The sequence below is a fragment of the Megascapheus bottae genome, chromosome 19, assembly GCF_031878675.1.
Source record: "Megascapheus bottae isolate mThoBot1 chromosome 19, mThoBot2.hap1, whole genome shotgun sequence".
Taxonomy (NCBI): Eukaryota; Metazoa; Chordata; class Mammalia; order Rodentia; family Geomyidae; genus Megascapheus; species Megascapheus bottae.
Genome location: NC_143527.1, coordinates 31,399,238 through 31,416,034, shown reverse-complemented (window position 1 = coordinate 31,416,034; position 16,797 = coordinate 31,399,238). Strand labels below are relative to the sequence as shown.

The 16,797-nt window shown below is 34.7% G+C and overlaps 1 pseudogene; it reads left to right on the top strand.

Moving 5' to 3' along the window:
* Positions 1 to 1,035: 1,035 nt before the first annotated feature.
* Positions 1,036 to 1,322, top strand: LOC150049800 (small ubiquitin-related modifier 2 pseudogene; annotated as a pseudogene).
* The last annotated feature ends 15,475 nt before the right edge of the window (positions 1,323 to 16,797 follow it).

The following is a 16,797-nucleotide window of genomic DNA, read 5'->3' as shown; positions in this document are numbered from 1 at the left end:
GACTCTGACTTTGGATTGTGGAGAATAACTCCCAAGATTTGAGTGAAGAAATGATAAGACAGTTGTAAGACAAAATAAAAGTATCACTGTTCTGGCAAAACATAAATAGTTGAAAAATCCTTATAATACTAAAAACTTTTCAGAGTATTGATAAAAGAACAATGAATCTCCCAGAGTAATGAGAAAGAGCATTATCTGGCAAAAAAGAAAAGAAATAGATAACTGCAGAAAAGCACCCTGAATTTTACTAGCAGTAAAGACAGGTGAGTAATGGATTTTCAATACTTTGAACTGCTTATCATTTAAATAGGAACATACATTTGTATGTATGTATGAAGTCTGTGGACTTCAAAAGTAACACTTACATTGTATAAATGTATGCATACTTTTAATCAGGAAGAAAAGCATTTAAAACAGTACCATCCTCCTTGTCTACAAGATTTTTGTCTACAGATTCAACCAACTGGAGATTAGAAATACACAGGGAAAGTAATATGCCACTTTCAAAGAAATGGATGGAACTGGACAAAATTATGTTAAGGGCAACAATTCAGACTTTGATAGGAAAAGGATTCTAGTATTTTATTTCTTACATGTGCAAATTAGAGCTTTTTGCAGAATTACTTAAGATAGTAAAACATGTGGCTATTAAATCATATCTTTAGTAAATGTTTAGACTTTTTTCTTAAAAATATATACTAAACAATGTACTAAGCAATAAAGTGAAGCTTTAATTTTCAGTTATATATTATTTTTTATAAATAACCTAGAAATTAATTGTAGTATCTGGTAGGATATATAGGCTATAACCAAATGTCATTCTATTTTATTTATGTGTTTAGAGCATCCAGGTTTTATGTCCTGAAACAAATCCAAGAGCCTACTTTAAAAAGCAAGGCATGGAGCATGATGTGCATGCGCCCTCTGCCTCATCCACCGCTGCCACTTCCTCCAGCCGCTGTGGAACTAACTGCCTGTGAGCCCTTTCGGGACCTCTTTTGTGAAGCGACATCTGAGGAGACTCCAGCGCTTGGGATGGCAGATGAAAAGCCCAAGGAAGGAGTCAAGACTGAGAACAACAATCATATTAACTTGAAGGTGGCGGGGCAGGATGGTTCTGTGGTACAATGTAAGATTAAGAGGCATACACCACTTAGTAAACTAATGGAAGCCTATTGTGAAGGACAGGGTTTGTTCACCAGGCAGATCAGATTCCGATTTGATGGGCAGCCAATCAATGAAAGAGACACACCTGCACAGATGTAAATGGAGGTGAAGATACAATTCGTGTGTTCCAGCAGCAGGCAGGAGGTGTCTACTAAAAAGGGAACCTGCTACTTTGCTCCAGAACTTTGTTCTTATAGACTAAGAATACATTCTTAATTAGAAAACTGCATTTGGTTCCACCACATCCTGACTACTACAGTATAGTTTTCTCTGTTCTTTCATTTTCCCCTTCCCCATTCCTTTATTGTACATAAAGAAACTGGTGTATGTGCACAAGCATATTGCTTTTCTTTTTTTTTCTTTTTTTAACTAAATGCCAATGGTATATTTTGATTGACATCAAATGGAGATTGGATGGGGAAAAAGACTGGTTCTGTAAAAATATCCCCCTTCTCCATTAGTAGCACGCTTATTCAGTTTTTATCTTTATATTTCAGTAAGTTATTTTGCTCTCACTGTTTTAACAAAAAAGAAAAAAACAACAGCAAAAATCCTTGCATACCTTGTTTGATTGAAGAATTTTAATGTTTTCATTTATCATTGTAAAACCAAGGACAATTTTATAACTTTTTGGTACATAGCTGTTACATGTAGGGCAAATCTGTCTTTAGGGGTAAATTACTCTTTAAAAAAAAGAATCCTAGATATTTTCCCTTCAACTCAAGCATCCTGTTGTTTAAATAAACTTTTATTAAAAAAAAAAGAGGCAGGGCATGATTGTATATGAATGAATGCTTATCTTTGGATAGTAAAGTACTTAAGTAGCTATCTTTCATCCAAAGGAATTCTATATAGCTCTTAAGAAATGGCCTATTACATAAGAAATAAATAGACATGGTTACTGTTGTTATATTTTGGAACAAAAATTTATATATAAAATAACAAAGAAAACATTTATTCATACTTGGATAAGGAAAGCAGCACAACACAATGTAGTAAAGGTGAAAAGTATTCATGATCTTATATACCATAAATGTGTGTATATTGTTTGAGGGTTTATGAACATTTAATTGGAACTAATTAATGAAGGAGATATTTGAGAAAACTCTTTTAATTGTCTCCCTTAGTATTTTCTCAAGTTCATGAAATGTTTTCATACATGATATTTTCAGACCTGAATTTTAAAAAAATAGTTAAAAGAACAATTCAGAGTCAGATCATTTATCATTCAGGAGAAACCAGGGTTTACTCCTAATATCACAAAAAAGGGACCATGATAAGAGAGATAATCACTAAAAAATTAAATGGTAGTATAGAGGTTAGCATTCAAGAACATCAGGTATTCAGAAGGCTCTCTGTGAGCTATTACATATTCAAACAATTTTTAGTAAAGACAATGTGTTGGGTATTTTAAAAGATTCAAGAAAATATTTTGAATTTTTTTCATAAAGAACTTGCAAATGAATTAGAAGTTATGTATGAACAACTGGATTTAAACATTACACAATGTATATACATTTTGAAACATCACATTTTCTCCCATTAGAATATATAATTACTATGATTTATGTATTTCCTAAATAATCAAATACAAAATAGACATACTTATTTCCCCAAATGGAGCTCCAGATTTCATACACCAAGATAGAGCCACAAAAATCTTCATAGTAGAAATGAAGAAAAGTTTTCTAAATACATCTTGAAACAAACGGAAACAACTTCTACAAATTTTCTCTTTAAGTCATTGATCCATTTCCAGTTACTTTATAATTTCTTTGGTTTAATATCTGATTATTTAAATTTTTGAGCTCAAGGATATTCTGGGTACTAGCTCTTATCTAGTGAATAGCTGGTTAAAAAAAATTCTCCCATTTGGTGGGCTTCCTATTTACCTTGCTATCTTTGCCAGGTGGAAACGTTTAAGTTTGGTGTAATCACATTTATTAATTTCTTCTTTAGTTTGTTGTGCTGGATTTTTACTTAGACAGTTTCAGCCTGCACTCAGAAGCCTTAATACTGCCTTTATGCTTTCCTGTAAATTTTTCATGATTTCTGGTACTGAGAAATAGAACCCAGGGCTTCGTACATGCTAGGAGAGTACTCTAGCACTAGAGTACACTGCCTGCCCCTGCAAGTATTGTTATAGACATGATATTTTATGTTATGAATTATTTTTCCTACCCATATACTTAGTATAGGTAGTAAAATTTGGAGTTTAAATAGCATTGCCTATTTTATAAACTGTACATAATATATGTAATTATTTAAATATATGTGAATAAGCTTCACTTAGGTTAGTATATGTCTTAAACAATTGTTCACATTAAAAGCTAAATCTGTAAATGTGTTTATTAAAACCTAACAATTACATCTAATTGCATTAATACTATCCATTTTTTACTGTAATGTTATTAAACACCAATCACCTTATACATTTAAAAAGAAAAAAAATAGTCAGTATAAGTGATCTTGGTTTTCATTGCTACATTATGCATTACACTATAATTAATAACAAAATCACCTAAGATATTCAAATTAAAGAGAGGAAAGTTTTGACTTGGATGGCAATGTGGAAGCATTTAGTCCTGTTGCTACAAGTCACTGGTCAGACAGTGCAAGAGGGCCTCACTTCATGATTCGAAACAAAGAGGAGAGCATATGAGGCAGTGTTCTGTTTCTAATCGTGTCTAGCACAGTGTGACCAGAAAGTCTCACAGACCACACCCCTTAAAGTCTTTATACTTCACAACTGCAACAATTTGGGGACCCAGATGGTAAATAGCACAAGTTTTGAAGATCATATGTCAAAACCATATCACTGAATGATACACTGGTTTACTACATGCATGTCAGTTTAAAAATCAGTGAACATTAAGTGAATTTAAGTGAATATTACTTGTGTCTCAATGTCTACACACATTTAAATTCTGTTTTCATGTACTGGCTATTATAATCTTTAGCACAGTTCTCAATTATTCCATTTCATCTTTCTGCAAAACTCTTATTGCACTATGTAGCATCTAGTATTACTTTGCGAAAATACTTTTTAAGTATCTAATAGCACCTTCAACGTTAAATCAGTTGTATCATTGAAACAGATCTTTAGTCTTCTGTGGGGGTAGCCATTGGAACTCTGCTGCTTGCTGCCTTGTGTTCAGCATGTACACACTCAGTGAAATAAGCAGTCAGGAGTCAGAGGGCGCCTGGCCACACCCTCCTTGATGACATGGAGGCCACCACTTGATCTCTATGTAGCCAGCGCGTTTTGTAAAATAAAGTTAGATCCTAATTAGTTTACTAGCTATGTCCTTTGCCATGCAAAAGCTCTGCAGTTTAATGCAATCCCACTTAGCCAGGCTTTCTCTGATTTGTTGTGATTCTTGGTCCTTATTAAGAAAGTTTCAACCTATGCCAAGGAGGCCTAGTGTATCTCCTATTCCTTCTTGTAAAGTTTTCAGAGTGTCGGCTTTTACCTCCAGGTCTCTGATCCATTTGGAGTTAATTCTAGTACATGGTGACAAAGAAGGATCCAACTTTAGTTTTCTGCATGTGCTTAACCAGTTCTGCCAGCACCACTTGTTGAAGAGGCTGTCTTTCTTCCATTCTATTTTTTTGGCTCCCTTGTCAAAGATTAGGTGGCCATAGGTCTGTGGTTTAATATCTGGGTGCTCAGTTCTATTCCATTGGTCTTCAGGCCTGTTCTTGTGCCAGTACCAAGCTGTTTTGATAATTATAGCCCTGAAATAGAGTCTAAAGTTTGGTATTGAAATTCCTCCTACGCTGTTCTTTCTGCTAAGTGTTTTTGCTATACGGGGTCTTTTATTATTCCATATGAAATTTTGGATTGCCTCTTCTATTTCTTTAAAGAATGCCATTGGGATATTGATGTGTATTGTGTTGAATTTGTAGATAGCCCTTGGCAAGATTGTCATTTTCACGATATTGATTCTTCCAATCCAGGAGCATGGGAGGATTTTCCATTTCCTCAGTTCTGCTTTAATATGCTTTTTCAGGGTTTTAAAGTTTTCATCAAAAAGTTCCTTTACATTCTTAGATAAGGTAATTCCTAGGTACTTTATTTTCTTTGAGGCTATTGCAAAAGGATTTGCTTTCCTGATTGTTGCCTCATTCCTCTCACTGTTGGCATAGAGGAAGAAAGTTGATTTTTGAGGGTTAATTTTATAACCTGCTACGCTTCCAAAGTTTTGAATCAGCTCAAGGAGCTTGGGAGTAGAGTCTGTAGGATTCTTTAAATATAGGATCATGTCTTCTGCAAAGTGGGAAAGTTTTACTTCCTCTTTCCCTATTTGGATCCCCTATATGCTTGCTTCTTGCCTTATTGCACTGGCTAAGAATTCTAATACTATGTTAAAGAGGAGTGGAGAGAGTGGGCATCCTTGTCTCATTCCTGTTTTTAGAGGGAATGGCTTTAGTTTTTTGACCTCAAGTATAATACTAGCTGTGGGTTTGTCATATACAGCCTTTATTATATTGAGGAATGTTCCATGGATTCCCAGTTTCTCCAGAGCTTTTAACATAAAGGGATGTTGGATCTTGTCAAATGGCTTTTCTGCATCTATTGAGACAATAATGTGATTTTTGTCCTTGCTTCTGTTGCTGTGTTGAATTATATTAATTAATTTGCATATGTTGAACCAGCTTTGCCTCCCTGTGATAAATCCTGTTTGATCACAGTGTATAATTTTTTTGATGAGTTGTTGTAAACGGTTGGCCAGTATTTTGTTGAGAAGTTTTGCATCGATATTCATCAAAGAAATAGGTCTATAGTTCAATTTCTTTGATGAATCTCTGTCTGGTTTGGGGATGAGGGTTATACTGGCTTCATAGAATGAATTTGGTAAAGAACCTTCATTTTTAATTTCGTTGAAGAGCTTGAGGAGTATTGGTGTGAGCTCTGCTTTGAAGACCTTATAGAATTCAGCTGTGAATCCATCTGGCCCTGGGCCTTTCTTAGGTGTAACTTCTCTTATTGCCATTTCTATTTCAGTGCTTGAAATAGGCCTGTTTAGTTGAGTTAGTTCTTCTTGGTTTGGTGTGGGTATTTTAATACTGGCTAGGAATTTGTCCATTTCTTCTAGATTCTCAAATTTGTTGGCAAAGGTTTGAGAAGTATTCCCTCATGATACTCTGGATCTTGGTAATTTCTGTCGTGATATTACCATTTTCATCTGTGATTTTGTTTATTTCAATATGCTCGCAGAGTGGGAGAAGATCTTCACCAACCATACAACAGACAAAGGCCTCATATCTAAAATATACTACAGCTCAAAAAATTGAATCACTCCAAAACTAATCTCCAAAGAAACAACCATCCCATTAAAAGATGGGCCAAAGACTTAAAGACAGTCTTCTCTGAACAAGAAACAAAAATGGCCTATAGACACATGAAGAAATGCTCAACATTTCTGGCCATAAAAGAAATGCAAATCAAAACAACTCACTCCAGTTAGAATGGCCAGGATCAAGAAAACTAATAACAACAGATGCTGGAGGGGATGCGACCAAGAGGGATCACTACTACACTGTTGGTGGGAGTGCAAACTCGTTCAACCACTATGGAAAGCAGTATGGCAGTTCCTCAAAAGGTACCGGGGCCGGGTTAAAGTGCTTCCCTAGCATGCACGAAGACCAAGGTTCGATTCCTCGGTACCACATACATAGAAAAAAGCCGGAAGTGGTGCTGAGGCTCAAGTGGTAGAGCTCTAGCCTTGAGAAAATCCAAGGACAGTGCTCAGGCCCTGAGCTCAAGCCTAGGATTGGCAAAAAAAAAAAAAAAAAAAAAAAAGAAGGCTAAACATAGAGCTCCCCTACGACCCAGCAATTCCACTACTTGGCATTTACCAATCATCCAGAAACAAAGATATACTAAATCCACCAGCACAACAATGTTCATTGCAGCACTATTTACCATAGCAAAGATATGGAACCAACCTTGATGTCCCTCAGTTGATGAGTGCATCAACAAGATGTGGTATTTGTACACAATGGAATTCTATGCTGCTGTCAGAATGACATTGTCCCATTTGTTAGGAAATGGAAAGATTTAGAAAAGATATATTAAGTGAAGTAAGCCAGACTCAAAGGAACTTAGGCTCAATGGTTTCCCTCATTTGTCATTATCAGTAGAAACCTTGTACTCTCCTAGCAGAGATTTGCAATAGAGCAAAACCTAGGTACAAAAGGCCATATAGTAGGACGCTAAATGAAAGGATCTCTGGGATGTAGAAACATAAGCCATATAATGTGTGATTGTTGTTCTTAAGGTACTATGTTATCTCTCATCTCTTTTGCTGTCCCTTGGTTATCTCATATTGTTACAGTATCTAACTTTGTTACCTGATATATCGGATATATTTGTATTTGGTTATTTGAAATTGGACAGGGAATGGGGGAAAACAAGATGATGGGTGGGAGTTGGGGGGGAGGGAAATGTGGTCCAAGACATGTGAAAGGGTATCAAAGTATGGGAATTAATGCACCATCTATCTGGCAAATATCATGTAACCCTTCTATTAATCACAATCAAAAATATATGGAAAAAATAAAATTAGATCTGCACTGAGGGTCTGGTCTCAGGTGTCTGTGTTCCTGGGATTACTCGAGGGCTCCGCCACCATCTTAACCCTTTCCTAGACATCCGAGAAGTACCCCAACATTCCTCAGTGCTTGTGAGAAAAGAGGGTTGAAGCAGTGTTTCTAAGATGGAAATCATACCACCTGTTTACGTGTGCCTCATTTTTTTCTTCACAACTTCTTTTTTCTCTCTATTCATGACTTTTGTGAACCACTTTTAATTCCTCCTGTGTTTTGTGAAGTAATAACACTTTTATTTTGTTTTTTTAATTTTTCTTTAATTGTACAAAGGAGTGATTATTTTGCAAAGATCACAATCATTTCTTAACGCTCAGAAGTTAAAATTAAATACTGGTAGGCTACATTCGCTATATTTAAGTTATAAACCTAAATGAACATTTTTTCGAAGCAATACCATTTATGTAAATCATCTAGTTTATCAGTAAGTTTCAAACACTGTACCCTGGAGATTCTGTCTCAGTAATTCTTAGCTTAGCCCTAGGGTCCATGTTGTATGTTCTAATCAAGTAAGCAAAATAATTTGGAGGTGAATTATTGGCTGCTGATATTGAAGACAAAAGTATCACTATTCCTTTGTAAATAATAGGCAAAATAAATAATCTTTTCCTGTCCAAAGATGAAGTTGGACATGCCTTAATTTATAATTTTGTATGTTTACAAAATACTAACAGTTTTAATTATTATGATTAAATCAGTTAACTAATTTGTAACCAATTGTAACTGAAATGGTGAAGTGATATTTTTCAAACAATTTTCATATACCTACTTTGTTTTGAATTTGTTTTCAGCTAGTTTGCCATGACTGATATTTCTCTGGTTATGTTTCTTTTTTACCTTCAAAATAACCTTTTTGTACAGTCACTTGCAAGTTTTGTAATTTAAAAAGCACAAGTTTTATGCTAGGAAGTTTGTACAGAAGAAAGAGGGAAAACCCAGTATTTTTCCATCAGCATTGATTGCCAAAATAAGTTGAATAACACTCAGTATTTATTCTTTAGTGTCTCTTAATGTTGAAATGTCAGTCGCAAGAAAAATGCTTATAATGTTGGCAGTGAACTACCAATTATTCAGGGAGGGGACGGGAGAACCTGAAAGTAGATCACAGAAAAAGTATTTTAAGTCTCTATGGGAAAAGAAGCCCTGCAATTAAAGAATACTCTTTTTAACTGAAAGGGGTATTTATTTAGATTTTTAAAAATCATAACCTTTGAGTAATGATTTGTTCCTCAGTGTCTCTACACAGGTGTTCAGGGTTTCTGAATGAGAGATTGTCAAGTGTAATTGGTGGGTTATATTACCTTTTAAAAGGTAGTTATTTCATTGGTGAATAGAAGAGAAAGTATGTGTGGGTAATTTTATATTCTCCTTAGTATGCTAGTTACAATAAAAGCCACCACAGAAAATGTTTCCCTTTTTTTTTATAATTGTGATTTGAAACAAAATAAAAGACAGTTCCACTTTGCCAGTTTATGAGAATGTTGTCTTATTTCTCAATGTCAAAATTTATCTCTAGCCTTGAGAAAGTCCAAGGACAGGGCTCAGGCCCTGAGCTCAAGCCCAGGACTGGCAAAAAAAAAAGTGTATGAGTTATTTTAAGCAATAAAAAATTGCCCTTCCATTCTGCTGAATTGTCTATGTAGTTGGCCAAATATGTTCACATATCATAGAAGCCTAATGAAACTGTCATATTTCATAACAAAATTTTTGTGTTAAATTTGTTTTTCTGTATTAATTGGCTTTAACAAAAAAAATCTCAATGAATCTTATTGAAGCTACTAGACATCTTATTTACGTGTCTGTATATGACTCCATACATAAAGCTGTGTTTCACCTGTGTGGTGGTAACTTCTGGTTTTTTGGACACAAATGATTATTTCTAGAAAGGTATTGAAGGTAAGCTTCAGAATCATTTAACCACTTTTTTCAAGAACTTTTGCCTTACATTTCTGTTCATAATTATACTAATTTTAAAAAATTGAATTCTGCTTCACCCTCTGCCACAAAATATGTAAGCAAGTTTTATAAGGATTATAATCTCATGGCTGCCAGCTATCTTTATTTTGAAATGCAGTTTATATATACCCTAAACTATTTTCTCTTCATTCATGTATTTGGAAAGACAAGGACTATTCTTCTAAAAGAAATTTTGCCTTTTGTTACATTTTTAACTACTTTTAAATTTTCTCATGTATATTTTAAGTTTCAGATATCGTCAGAGAATTTGTCCATAAAGGATAGGAGTTTTGGTTATCTTTTAAAGGAAGACCATGGCTCTTAGCCTATTTTTGCTGTGTTTACCGATCCACAGAGAGTTTTTTTGGCTACAGTCAATTTCAGTAATTTACTTAGTCCAATAAATTACTGATGCTTTCCATATTTCTTGCTGACTAGAAGAAAGTTTTAGACCCAGTTTCTATTTTTTTTGTTTAGCCCAGTATCTCATTTTTTTTTATTTTTTCACAAAACAGCCCCTGATTTTATTAACACCATCCTCACACTTGTTTTCATTGATGTAATAAATTAATGAAAGAACTTCAAGATTTAGAAACAAGAGCCATATGAGGTGTGACTTTTGTTCTTAAAGTACTATGTGATTTCGCATCTCTTTTGTTGGTTATCTCTTATCGTTACAGTATCTTAACTTGTTATCTGGTATATTGTATACATATTTATTTGTTTATTTAAAATAGAATAGGGAAGGGGGAAAACAAGATGAGGGTGGGGAGGTGGGAGGGAAATGCAGAAAAAACATGAAAAGGTGTATCAATGTTTGTGAAGTAATGCATCTTCTATCTGATGAATACGATGTAACCCTTCTAATAATTACAATAAAAAGAATATTAAAAATTGTTAATGTACATTCATTCCCTCTCTATTCAGGCAATGTGACTGGTTCATACAATTTCTAACTCGCTGTTTTAGTGCTACTTTTTTCTTTCTTGCAATACTTAAGTATCATTTTCAATGTTTCTTGCATAAATATTTCATAATGACTATATTAGTCTCTTTTGTTTCAGAGTCTCCTTAGAAGCATTTCCTTCATTTCTACTATAAAGATTATTGTGGTTCTCTTTTTTTATCAATGAAACACACAGGCAAAATTGTGTACACTGGGAATGACTGGCAGGAATCTATGCAGTTGCTAGTTGGCTCTGGTTCCATTCTCCAGTATTTTCCTTGTAATGTATGTGTTTTCTTTTACTTTTAAGAGATTCCTTATCCTTACATTTTAAGCATATATATATACATTAATATGCTTATTGTTGAAGTTTTTAAGAATCTTTCTGTACTTTTAGAATAAAATGTCCGGATTTGTGCAAGCAATATAAAAGGGTAAATGCTTTTCTTCAAAGTTCATGTGGTATGTCTGTTTGAAGAGAAACACAGAATAAAAAGAATGGAGGCCCTTTCTATTATATTCCATCTGTTAGATTACTAAAATTTGTTTATTAATATTTTCAGTTTGTGTTCATGTTTTTAGCCAGTATATTTATTTTTTTTGCTCAAAACCTTTAGAAATAAACAGAAGAGGACAAAGACTCGATAACTTTTTGTCTGCTTTTAACATCCATTTTGGAACATTTCCACTTTTATTTATAGCACAAAATTACCTTTATATTTTTCAATAGCTTTTGGAGGATAAAAAAAAATCTATTTGAGGTTGTTGCTTGCTATCCTTGATGTGTGTGTGGCGAAATGGGTGTGTGTGTGTGAGAGAGAGAGAGAGAGAGAGAGAGAGAGAGGGAATGTTGAATCTGTGTGTGTGTGTGAGAGAGAGAGGTTACTTGTCGAATTTCATATTCTCAGACTTAAATTTTGGAATTATGATTTCATTGTGTATCTCATAGGGAGATTTTCTTCTTCCCCATGCTACTCTTCAGAAAGAAATGGTCAGACTTCAGACCAGATATGGTACATGTTAGGCTCAAAATGCAGGAAGATTTAGAATCCAAGACAACACTAAGCAACACCAAGATGGGGGGAGGGTAATGGGGACCAAGACATGTGAAAGAGTATCAATGTATGTGAATTAATGCACCTTCTATCTGGCACAATCATGTAACCCTTTTATTAATTACAATAAAATATTAAAAAAAGAAAATAAGAACAAAAAATCATAAAACAACCTCAAAAATGTCAATGATTCCAAAAATTATTAGAAGCATGGCCTGATGGGTAAAGCAGTTGCCTAGCAAGTACAATGCACTGAGTTTAAAACATAGTAATGCCAAAGGAAAAAAAGATATTTACTCTTTTTCTCTTCCATAGGGATTCAGTGATTTGTTGACACAAATGTTTTTTTAGAGAGTACATGACATGTAGTATATTATATGTACTCTCTAAAACATGTATATACACATACGTATATATACGTAGATACACACATATCTATATAAATATATTTCTACATATACACATCCATATGTGCATATAGGGAGGTGTTTGTACACCTCTCCTGTAGTCTCTTGGGAACATCTAGATAATAAGATAATGACAAGCTGCAAGTGTATATATTTTTGCACCTTGTTTTGCTATCGTGTTGATGTCTGGCATTTTTTTTTCTATTTAGAGACATTTGTCAGTCCCTGATGGTGTTCAGCCTTGCTTTGTATTTTTCTCCTTATCATCCAATTTAGTGGGACACTTTGGTATTAGACACTCAACATTTAATTGGACTCATACATTTTACTGCAGTCAGCTCCATGCACTAATGACAATAGCGCATTCCTTTTCTAGTTAGATTTTTTTGTTTTGCTTCTTTATTTACTAAGTTAGATTTTTCTCTCTGTCAAATTAATTTCAGATATAGTCATCCTGTAAGACTTTGTTAAGAGAACTGTAGTTTGAATCTCTTTTCCTAAGACATTTTGTCTGGCTTAATGAACTTAATTAATGGTGTGTGCTTTGCTGGAACTCTAATTTAGAAACTAACATATACTGAACTCTTAATAGTACAAGGACTTTTGATCCAATACTTTCTGTGAAATTTGGTGCCAATTTTCCAATTAAAATAACTGAACTCTTATATTTGTCGTTTTGTGATTATAATGGAATAAAACATTACCATCAACAATAACAAATATTTTCTTATTTGATAACAAATATTTTCTAGAATATCTGGATTTCTAAACTCCATAATGTTATTGGTACTGGAGGCATTATCCATTTTCTCTATTTATTACTTTCAAAAAATACCTTGTAAAAATCGCCAAACGCAACTGACACACAATGCTACTTGTTGTATGACTTCCAGCTGTAGATTAGAAGCTCACTGTAGTCATGATTGAATCCAAAAAAAAAATCACAGGCCATATTTTCCTAATGATTTATGATTCTTGAAAAGATACCATCTTCTCATCAACAAATCTAAACTGGTTTTAACACTTCATCCTGGCTGTAACACTTGCTTTTAAATTGTAATTTATTTTTTTTAATTTTTCTCTTTAAGTAGTTGTACAAGAGATGCCATTTAACTAAGTTGTTCATGAATATAACATATCTTTATCTTCTCACCGATCCCATCCAACCCACCCCTTCCCTTACTTTAATTTTTTAGGATATGCATCGTGTTCTTGACTGTACTCTCAATCACCATTTATATTTCATCGTGAATGTTATGTGGCCATTGTAAATTTAGGGGTCACAGGATGTGCCATTTCATAATGTGCCCACATGCTTGGTGGGAAGGTTGGAATTTTTTGTAAGTAAACACCTTTTTCTTCTTAGTGCTTTGCAATTTGAAACCAGAGGAAGGACTAGAGGCATGACCAACTCTTTCATGCTTGTGTTTCATCTTGTAATATAGTATCCCAAAACTAATATGTGTTATCTTCTAGCTGGAGCAGACATTGAGCAATCAATAAGGAATTCCAACATGTGTAGTCCAACTGCTACTACACTTACTTATTAGAAAGAGAGTAAACCCAAAGGATATAAAACCATCAATAATTACTTTAATGTAGGCTGTATCTGGGAAAGAGGCAATTTTTACATGTCTATGATTATGAATACATATACAACTGCATAGTGACAAGCAGGAGGAGGCTCCTAAGAAATGTCATTTCCTCTAAAGAAGAATCTCTACCTATGATACAAAGGATCAAATATGATTGATTTGTCTCTTGATGACTTCCTGATCTCTGAAGCTAAGAAAACCATCACATAAACTCAAACTGACCTCTGATCTTAGTAGATTCAATGTGCATTGGGTTCTCCTTTATTAGTATTAGAGGATATCTTAATTCAATTTATGCTGATGAAACAGTATGAGAGATTATAATATATAAACAGTAGCATTATATTTTTACAATTTTGAAGCTTGGGAGAAAGTCAGAGATCGAGACTTCAGCATTTAGTCTAGTTCAGGTCTTAATGTGATCTTAGAGCAGATGGCACAAAGTCAAGAGGAAAAAAACTATAAATACATAAAATATAAAGAGTAACAGAGGGAATGAATCTACTAAAGTACATTATATAGGCATAGAGGTATCATGATACATAACCTCTTTTTATAATTAGCATAGGATGATGAAAAGGAGTTTTAATCCCATTCACAAAGGACCATCCCTGCAACCCAATGACATTTTGGAATATTAACATTATTATATTAGTAATGCCTAAAATTTGAAGAAGACATATTAAAATTACATTAGAGATAAATTGTCAAGACATTCATAACCTCTCTTCCTGGTGCAATGACATTTTGTACTTGGGTGTGTTGACGTAGCCCTGAATTGTTAGAGAAATGACAGCTGGTGAGTGTGACATTATGGAGAGCATAATAATACATCGTGGCTCTTGGCAGGTTCTTTGCTCTTGGCACACTTAGTAGGTACCTTGCAGTATAAAAAAGATCCGCATATATTGTACCTATTCCAAGACGACAACTGTCAGTCCTCTTGCCCATACTTCCTTGTCACCAGTCTTCTGTGACTTCCACATCCCTGACCATCTCATCCAAGTGTCGCCTGCTATTCATAAATCAGTGAAAGACCTGATCCATTATATTATCCTGAAGAACTTAGAGTGTAAATAATTTGTGAAAACTTGCCAAGTGACCAGATTCTCTTTTGCATTAATTTCAGGCAAGCTTTGTTGTTGTTGGCTTGAACTCAGGACATGGGCACTGTCCTTGGGCTTTCTCAAGGGCTTTCTCTACCACTTGCCCCCAACACCATTTCTACACTCTTCTCTGTATGTGATACTGAGTAATCAACCCCAGGCCTTCGTGCATGCTGGGTAAGGATTCTACCACTAGACTATGCTCCCAGCCCCTAAGAAAATACTTCAAATGAGGCTTTGACACTTTGGCGCAGTGTCAACACATAATAAAGGACCAACATATAATAGACGTAGGCTTTTTATTCTGTCCAGTACTTCCTCAGCAAACTAAACATGAGCCATTCATAAAGTGAGGCTAATCTTGAAGGATGGTTTATATGCATTCAAAACTGGAAACCGTATGCCACTGTAACAGATATGTCCATGGGAGTTCATATTATGCAAATTGCTAAATTTGAATAGTTAAAAGGAAGGATCTAAGAAGATATTACATTTTGAATAGCTAGAAAAAGTGAAACCAATGATTGAAAGAAAAAAATAATAAAACTTTCCCTGAAGCAAATAATGACACGAGTAAGAATCCCAAGTGACGAGTTATAGTACCTAGTAATGAGCCACAATGCCAAGGATTAGAGAACAAATGCATTAATTGTTTAAAAGTCAAAATACTCAGGAAAAATTGAGCATAATAATTTTATCTTATGTGAGTAAAATTTAACGTTTAGTTTGATAAAAATCTTTTCAATTTAGTTCTTTTCTAATGACATCCAACTGAATAATAACTAATAATAACCCTTATCTATTGGTTTTATTATTGTGCCTTCTCATTTCCCTTAATTGGTAAACAGGAGCTTTAATAAACATCAAATTGGACCATAATCTCTTCAGGAAAAATAGTAATATGATATTTTAAGACTGGAATTTCATGTCAGGAACATGTACAGGTTAAATGACTTACAATATTTTTAAATAAGATACCCTAAAATAACCTGGGCTCAGTGTCTCAGGGCTGTAATCTTCACTGCTCAGGAGGCTGAGATCTGAGGATGAAGATTCAAAACCAGCTTGGGCACTAAGGACTGTGAAACTCTTATCTCCAATTAATCACTAGAAAAGGAGAAGTGTCCAATTAATCACTAGAAAAGGAGAAGTGTGGCTGTAGATCCAGGGATAGGGTGTTAGCTTTCAACTGAAGAGCTCAGGGACAACACCCAGGCTCGGAGGTAGGGTGGTAGCCTTAAACTGAAGAGCTCAGGGGTAGTGCCCAGGCCCAGAGTTCAAGCCCCATGACTCACAAAAAAAAGAAGACCTTAAAATAACCCTCGATTTCCATAGGACCAATAGAGCCTCCTTGAAGAACACTTTAACCTGCCAATTATATGTGATTATCAAGTTGTATTTTTTCTCGTGTTGATTTCTTCTTTGAAAATTATAGTCATAATGACATGATTTAGTTTTGTAAATGACAGCTATTTTTTTTTTTTTTTGCCAGTCCTGGGCTTGAGCACAGGGCCTGAGCACTGTCCTTGGACTTTCTCAAGGCTAGCGCTCTACCACTTGAGCCTCAGCGCCACTTCCGGCTTTTTTTTTCTATGTATGTGGTACCGAGGAATCGAACCCGGGTCTTCATGCATGCTAGGCAAGCACTTTAACCACTAGGCCAAACTCCCGGCCCCTTTGGCAGCTATTTTTATCGCTAATAAACTCATGTGGAATGTTATGTTGCTTTTCTTTTTTTCTCAAGGCTAGCCAGAACTCTACCACTTGAGCCACAGCATCATTATTGGCTTTTTCTATGTATGTGGGACCAAGGAATAGAACCGGGTCCTCATGCATGCTAGGCAAGCAAATGCCACTAGGCCAAACTCCTGGCCCCTATGACTATTTTTCATTAGTAACATATATCCCATTTAATAACATTGAATCTCTCAGTGATGTTCACTTAACAGAATA